This window comes from Triticum urartu, chromosome 2A (assembly GCF_056163025.1).
Source record: "Triticum urartu cultivar PI428250 chromosome 2A, HENAU_Tu73, whole genome shotgun sequence".
NCBI lineage: Eukaryota > Viridiplantae > Streptophyta > Magnoliopsida > Poales > Poaceae > Triticum > Triticum urartu.
Genome location: NC_141874.1, coordinates 227,481,889 through 227,490,225, shown reverse-complemented (window position 1 = coordinate 227,490,225; position 8,337 = coordinate 227,481,889). Strand labels below are relative to the sequence as shown.

General features: G+C 46.8%; 1 long non-coding RNA gene across 1 annotated transcript; it reads right to left on the bottom strand.

Annotated features, from left to right (window-relative positions):
• Nucleotides 1-3,800: 3,800 nt before the first annotated feature.
• Nucleotides 3,801-7,249, bottom strand: LOC147984662 (uncharacterized). Its single transcript, XR_015615059.1, has 4 exons — nt 6,896-7,249; nt 6,552-6,806; nt 6,137-6,468; nt 3,801-5,339 (listed from the first exon to the last, which is right to left on the bottom strand). It is a non-coding gene; the product is annotated as an uncharacterized LOC147984662 (long non-coding RNA).
• Between the last annotated feature and the right edge of the window lie 1,088 nt (nt 7,250-8,337).

The window sequence follows — 8,337 nt, the reverse complement described above, 5'->3', positions numbered from 1 at the left end:
TAGTATCTTCCCGCCTTCAAAATTCAAAATAAGTCAAAAAAATAAAAAAGTTACTAATGGCGCATCTGCCCATGGTGCGCCATTAGTATCTTCCCGCCTTCAAAATTCAAAATAAATCAAAAAAATAAAAAAAAGTTAGTAATGGCGCACCTGTCCATGGTGCGCCATTACTATGTCGTATATATGGCCGGGCGCACCTCCTCCACTCCACCTCTCCTCCACTCCATCTCCTCCTCTCCTCTCCTCCACTCCATCTCCTCCTCTCCTCCACTCCATCTTCCCTTCTCTCCTCCACCATACTACCCTCCTCCTCTCCGGCGACCTCCTCCTCCTCTCCGGCGACCTCCTTCTCCTTTCCGGCGACCTCCCCCTCCTCTCCGGCGACCTCCTCCTCCTCTCCGACGACCTCCTCCTCTCTGGGAACCTCCTCCTCCCTCCTCTCCTCCCCTCCCCTCCCCTCACGATTTCTCCTCCCTCCTCTCCGGTGAGCTCATCCTCCCTCCTCTCCTCCCATTCCCTCATGGTTTCTCCTTCCTCCTCTCCGATGCTTCGGTGAACTCCTCTCCGGCAACCTCCTCCTCCTCTCCGGCGATATAGGCGAGCGCCTCTCCGGTGACCTCCTCCTCCTCCTCTCCGGCGAACTCCTCTCCGGCAAAAGAACACGGCAAAAGAATGTACAAGATCCAAAAACAGGAACAAAAATTGAAATAATATCGTGCCAAAAAACGAGCAAAAAAACTAGCAAAAAATGGGCAAAAAAATCACGGTCCAGATCCAAATTCAAAATTCAAAAATAGCAATGGCGCACGGTGGGGGTTAGACGGTGCGCCACTACTATTTTCCCGCCTTCAAAATTCAAAAATACTAATGGCGCACCGTGGCCTATACTAATGGCGCACTAGTGGCCTATACTAATGGCGCACCAGTGGCCTATACTAATGGCGCACCAGTGGCCTATACTAATGGCGCACTAGTGGTGTGCCATTAGTATACCAGATACTAATGGCGCACCAGTGGTGCGCCATTAGTAAAAATTACTAGTGGCGTGCTAGTAATGGCGCACCAGTGATGCGCCATTAGTAGGCAAAACTGGTGCGCCATTAGTAGGCCTTTTCCTAGTAGTGGAGGTCAAACCAGTAAAAACGGATGTGGACTGCACCTAACCGAACAACCGGATACACACCTTTCTTCATGGTGTACGGCACGGAAGTTGTCCTGCCCTGCGACATTATTCATGACTCACCTCAAGTGCGCATGTACGAAGGGCGAGAAGCCGAGCTCGATCGACAGGATGCCCTAGACAACCTCAAAGAGGAGCGCGATATTGCGCAAGCCCGTTCCGCATTTTATCAACAACAGGTCAGGCGATACCGAAGTAGAGAAATGGGGGCCAAGACATATAACGTTGGCGACCTCGTCTTGCGTCTCTCGGTGAAGAAGAAGGATAAGATCAAACCAAGATGGGAGGGCCCCTTCATCATTGATGAAGTTCTCACAGGAGGAGCCTATCGCCTTCGTAATGCATCGGATAATCGCATTGAGACGAATCCATGGAATGCTGCTCAGCTCCAACGATTCTATGGATAGTTCGATAGCACCTTTTTTACTTTGACTAGGTTCCTTTTTCTTCTCTCCTTTTTTTTATTTTTCCTTTTAATATCCTAGGGTATGTTCGGATCTACCGAACTGTTAGGGGTACACATCTTTAAATGTATACACCCCACTCTAACCGGGGGCTTCCTTGACGAAGCTTATATTATTAAAAGCTTGTGGCTTACATTGCTTACGTAGTTTGTTCTATAGACATTTTGCCATTATATGCACCTCTATGACTTAAGTTTTTTGCCAAGATGGGTTGCCTTGCTCCTGTGTCTATACCCTATGTTCCCGATTGTTCGGCTAGGGTGTAAAGGGAGCACCTCTGTGATTGTTACAACCGGATAATCCAGATCTGTACCTCAGACGGGTGAAGCCGAAAGCTAGCATTCTTAAGGGAATAATTGGTCGGCAAGCACGATAGATTAGTTATGTTTATGTAGTTCTTCTAACAAATAAGGGATAGGCTGCCCATAATTCTATCTTTCGGAATAAAGCCTAGGCATGCATAATTAAGCATGCCGACCCAAGGAAAGGAACCCTTAACGGAACTATTTTCCCTGGAAGATGTTTCTTACGTTAAATAGTAATATAACATAACTCCCTGAACAAATTTTGTCTTTTTGAGCAATATGACCGAATTGCCTGGTTTCCGGACATAATGAATGTTTATTACATTCCAACATGGTATCCGGAAACACTCCAACTTCTTGGTTCGGAGGTTGAAGCCAAAGTCCTGCGATGACAAATTTTGACAAGTTCGGTTGGAGATAAGTTCGATGATAAAGTACATTGATACATTGAATTGAACACCCACTCTTTACGTATGTCATCTATAAGACTGTTTAAGCTATAGTCCTCGTGCGAATATTTCGCAGCTATCATCACTTGGTCATATACCAAGTTCACAGGAATCTCTTTTTCGTCCGGTCCCTGAGGTCCAACTCAGGCCATATGATTCGGATCGATCCCGGTGTAGCGTGTTTTCACCATCGCCCATGCCTCTCGTGCACCATCCCGGCATGTTCACGCCTTCCATAGCTCAAAATGGCGTCGGGCACCTTTGAACAGGTACGCCAACCCCTCCATACTTTCTGGAGGGGCATCGGATGGCCATAAGGCTTTGGCCATACTTCTCATGGCTTTGCAGGCCTGCTCATGCACTACGGACAGCTCTTTTAGAATGTCACCTCGGAATCCGGATACTTCTTCTTCATGACGCCCGGTTAACAAGCTTGCAAGAACAGCATTATAACACTCCGACTTATGGGATAATATGAGTCCCTCTGATGGTTCAAAGGTCATACCAAATATGCCGCCTTTCAGCTTTTTATTCTCTTTTTGTGCGTCCGATAATTGAGCCTTTAATCTCTTTATCTCTTCGGCTTGTTTATCCTTTTCCTCCTCCAGTTTGTTATTTTGCTCAATTGTCATCGTGAGTTTCTTCATTTCCTCTAGCTCTGTGGTGGTGGCATGTAGCTTTGTCCGGCTCGTTTCATGCTCCTGGGACAGCGCGTTGTTCTTCTCTTTGAGAACCTGTGGTTGGTCTAAATCGTTTGAACTCTCGGGGCTACTGGCATATATCTATTAAATTTACACAAACCATTACTTGCATATATTTTGAAAATAGGTGAGCAACTCCAGCAAGTTCGTCCCGGGCGGCTCGGATATATGCATCCACGGTGCTGAGGGCAGTAAATTCCTGCTCAGTAAAAACTGGAGCACACATATATAGTCTCTTTCAGTCATTGATGATTCATCACGCTCTCCACTTCGGAATTTGTGATGGATACGTCATCGGAATCCTCATGAGGTGGATGAGTTGGCGTTGCATCCGTACTGGCTCTCGTCCTAGTTGATGAGCCTGGTGCCGGATTAGCTGCTGATCGGCTAACTGGGACTTTGGACACAGTTTGTTGTGTGCTCCTCATGAAATAAGATGGGAGGAGAAATATGACAATCTGGTCTTATGCCTAGGCACATATTAAAGATTATACCTCTTTGATGAAGGAGGGGGCTCGATGGCGCTCCCGATTTCCTTTTGTAACGCCCACGATGCGGCTATAGCTCCCATGTGCCGAGGCACGACTTAAAAGCATAACCGTATTGTGGTTTTGTCGCAAGAAGGGTCATCTTCACACAATCCCATGTAATGAACAAGAAAGGGATAACGAGAGTTGGCTTACAATCCCTACTTCACACAATACTTAAATAATTCATACATCATTCAGAATACACACATAGACCGACTACGGTCAAATCCGAATGAAAAGAAGATAACCCCAAATGCTAGATCCCCGATCGTCCCAACTGGGCTCCACTACTGATCATCAGGAAACGTATCATAGTAAGACCAAGGTCCTTGTCGAACTCTCACTTGACTTCGGTAGCATCACTTGCACTGGTATCATCGGCACCAGCAACTGTTTTGGAAGTATATGTGAGTCACGCGGACTTAGCAATCTCAAAACCCGCGAGATCAAGATTATTTAAGCTTATGGGTAGGATAAGGTTATGAGGTGGAGTTGCAGCAAGCTCTAAGCAAATATGGTGGCTAACATACGCAAATAAGAGTAACATGAGAAGCTACGCAACGGTCGTGAAGCTAGAAGTGATCAAGAAGTGATCCGGAAACTACTTACGTTCATACATAACCCAAACCGTGTTCACTTTCCGGACTCCGCCGAAAAGAGACCATCACGGCTACACACGCGGTTGATGCGTTTTGATTAAGTCAAGTGTCAAGTTCTCTACAACCGAATATTAACAAATTCCCATCTACCACATAACCACGGGCACGACTCTCAAAAGTTTTTACCCTGCAGGGGTGTCCCAACTAAGTCCATCACAAGCTCTCACGATCAACGAAGGATATTCCTTCTCCTGGAACAACCCGATCAGACTCGGAATCCCAGTTACAAGACATTTAGACAATGGTAAAACAAGACCAGCAAGACCGCCTGACTGTGCCGACAAATCCCGATAGGAGCTGCACATATCTCGTTCTCAGGGCAGACCGGATGAGACATCCTACGAGTAAAACCAACCCTCAAGTTTCCCCGAGGTGGCCCTGCAGTCTACTCGGTTTCGGACCAACACTCAAACGAGTGCTGGCCTGGGGGGTTAAAATAAAGATGACCCTCGGGTTTGCAACCCCAAGGAAAACTTATAGGTTTTTAGGCAAATGTAAAACCAAGCTTGGACCTAGCTGAAGGAGTTTTATTCAAGGCGAACTGTCAAGGGGGTCCCATAACCCCAACCGCGTAAGGAACGCAAAATCAAGAAACATAACACCGGTATGACGGAAACTAAGGCAGCAAGAGTGGAACAAAACACGTGGCATAAGGTCGAGCCTTCCACCCTTTGCCAAGTATATATATGCATTAATTAAATAAGAGATATTGTGATATCTCAACATATCCATGTTCCAACATGGAACAAACTGCAAGGCACCTTCAACTAGCAATGCTATAAGAGGGGCTGAGCAAAAGCGGTAACTTAGCCAAACAACAGTTTGCTAGGAAGATGGGTTAGAGGCTTGACATGGCAAAATGGGAGGCATGATAAACAAGTGGTAGGTAGTGCGACATAGGGATAGAGCAAACAACTAGCAAGCCAATATAGAAGTGATATCGAGGGTAATGGTCATCTTGCCTGAGATCCGCTAGGAAGAAGACCAAAACCAAGAAGTAGACGGACCAACGTAGTCGAACGGATCCTCGCAATCGCAACGATACCGAGAACTATCAAGAAGTAGGACAACCGGAAAGAAGCAAACAACATGGTAAACATACATCACATAAACATGGCATGATGCACAACCAAGCATATGATGCATGTCCGGTTTAATGGGGCATGGCAAAGCAAAGTGCATCAAACAATACTACAAGTTAAGTGGAGCTCAATATGCAACGAGTTGCATATTGACAAAATGCAACGTTCAATTATTTAGTTTTCTCTTGTTTAGGTACACATCAATATTAAATGTTTTTAAATATGGCAAGAGGTGAAACAAAAAAAACTACCTATCTAGGCAAGTTTAAATGAGGCCGGAAACAACAAACAACAATTCCGGAAAATCCTCATATGCAATATTCGAATTTGGTACTGTTCTGCCCTAAACCATATTTTAGAGTTGTTAAACATGCAAAGTAATGCCACCATGTTAAACTATGCATTTTTCTACCCCATTTACATATAAAGATTATTAAATTCGGAGCTACAGTTATTTAGTTATGGAATAAATCATTTTAGCATGGCATTTAGCAAAATTAAACAAACAGCAAGTCAAACCTTTTTAACATGGATGAAAGCAGCATAATATGAAACTAGATGAAATTTTAGGTATTTTTCATATATAAAGTTTTTACAAATTATGCATGGTTATTAAGTTATTATATGCATGAAGATGGAGGGGTTTTCTACAAAACAGTTATCGCAGGATTAAAAAGGCAAATTCGCATAACAGGGAAAAAACTTGACACGGGCCGAATCTAGTGCATGTTGGGCCAACAGAGAGGAGAGGTGGTGGGGAGCTCACCCATGGGCCTTTGAAGCCTTAGGCCCATGAAGCAGCTTGCAGCAGAGAGGCTGGCTGGGTGCAGCCCAGCTGCGAGGTCAGGAGGCGCTGGGCCTGATGCACGCTTGCGGCCCAGGAGGCTAGAGGCACGGTCAACGCAGCGACCAGCGCTGGAGCAGGCGAGGCTGGAGTTTCAGGGAAGCATCGGCGTGAAGACGACGCCGACGAAGGCTTGGAGGAAGGCAAGGTCGGGGATGGGTCCCAGAGGCCAGATCTAGGCAAGAGGAGGTCGGGCCCGCCGATTCCCCGCGGTGGCTCCCTCCTGCAGGTCCCTGGCAGCAGAGATGCTGGGCCTAAAGAAGAACGTGAGAGCGGGAGACACAAAAAACAAAGGAGGCAAAGGCAGGGAGTAAGAGAGGGGCGGCTAGACGGGGACCTGCTGGTCCGGCGGCTCTACTCTAAGAGGTAGCCGGCGGTGTTGCACAGTAAAGGAGGAGGAGGAGGGACGGGGCCAGCCTGGGGTCCTAGTGGCTTCGGCCCAAGGCGCCGGTGTGCTCGCAAGACGGGGCAGAGCGAGGCTTTAAGAGCTCCTGGTGGTGCATCGAAGGAGGCGAGGAGGCAAAACCGAGGTCGACCCTTCCATTCCCGACGGCGGCGAGGCACGTCGAGGTCGACCATGGTAGCGGTGTTCCTGCAGGTCTCCATGGAGAAGATAGAGAGCAAGTGAGAGAGGGAACCGGAGGGAACGGGAGAAACAGCGAGGGGTGCGGGTCCAATGACCAGTTTTGGAGACGAGATGGGGCGGCGAGGAGGAGGTCCTGGAGGTGAGGGTCGTCGCTGGTTGCTTCGGTGAGCGGCACGAGGCGGCAGTGTCGAGCTTGGGGAGGCACGGGAGGTGGTGGATGGGTTGGATCCGGGGCTAGTTCGGGTGGATTGAGGGGAGGCCTCGAGTGCTGGTTGGGTGAGAAGGGGATCTAGGAGGATCCCGAGGAAGAAGGTGAAAGTGGCGGCGCGGCGGGACAGGTAAGGGAGTCAAAATATATGGAAAAGAGGAGAGTTTGGATCATCCGATTAAAGTCAGGCAGGAGAGATAAAATAGGCTTTGAAAGTCCAAATGAGAAACCAAAGATATTTTAGGCATGTTTGGTGACGATCCGAATCGAACGGTGACAACTACCCGGGTCGCATTCAGGACAACTTTCGGACGCACGCGAGGGGTCTGAGTAAAGTGTAGAGAGGATCAAAAGGTCAGACAAGAGGGGCTCGAAAAATCCGATTGGTTTCGGAATGATCAACGAAGGCAAGGGGTTTAATGGGCTCAGAAAAGAGAGGGAAGAGAGCGGTCTAACTGGTCTAAGAGAACGTCAACAGAGACAACGAGGAAGCGGCGACTACGAGTGGATGCAACTTTTGAAAACATGACGGCAACGGAGTGCTGATGCAATGTGAATGATGCGATGATGAATGCAACAGACAAATAAATAACATCGCTGGCACGCAAAACACGGAAGGCATCTGGAGCGCCGGTCTTGGGGCATCACAACTCTCCTCCACCTACAAGAGATCTCGACTCGAGATCTAAGGATGGCACCGGGGAGAAACAGAAAAGGAAGAGGTAAAACAAAGTTGCTTTTTTGACAAACGAGTGAAACCATGAACCTTAACAGGTTGAATAAATTGAAAGAAAGTAAACAATGGAGATGAACAAGATTGCAAATACTCCGTTAGAAAAGAGGAATAAGGAACATTATGAGAACCTTGTAGGTTGCAAACACATGAATCAAGAGCTCAAGGGGCACGAAAGAATTTAAAACCACTTCGGTTGAAAAGAGAAACAAGGTATACCAGAGAATTTGGGCAGCACTCCGATAGAAAGAGAAGGAACTTGATTATGTGGAAAGAGCTTGGAAAATAGGATGCAACACTCCGGTTAAATGGATAAGCACGAAAAGAACATGATCTTGTCAAACAAGATGATACTTGACGAGAACAACAACACAATGCCTCCGGAACAAAAGAATAGAAGTTGGGTCATTGAAAAGAAAACAATTGAGAATAAAATGACATATCTCCCAACTAAAATTGAAAGAGCATCTTTAGGAGAAAGGCTTGAACAGAGTTGTTGGAAAATCAACAACAAAGATATGATTCCCGTGGGCTTATATAACCATCTCAATAAATTGGGGCTAATTCTTCCACCAATGAAAACAAAGATTGATTGA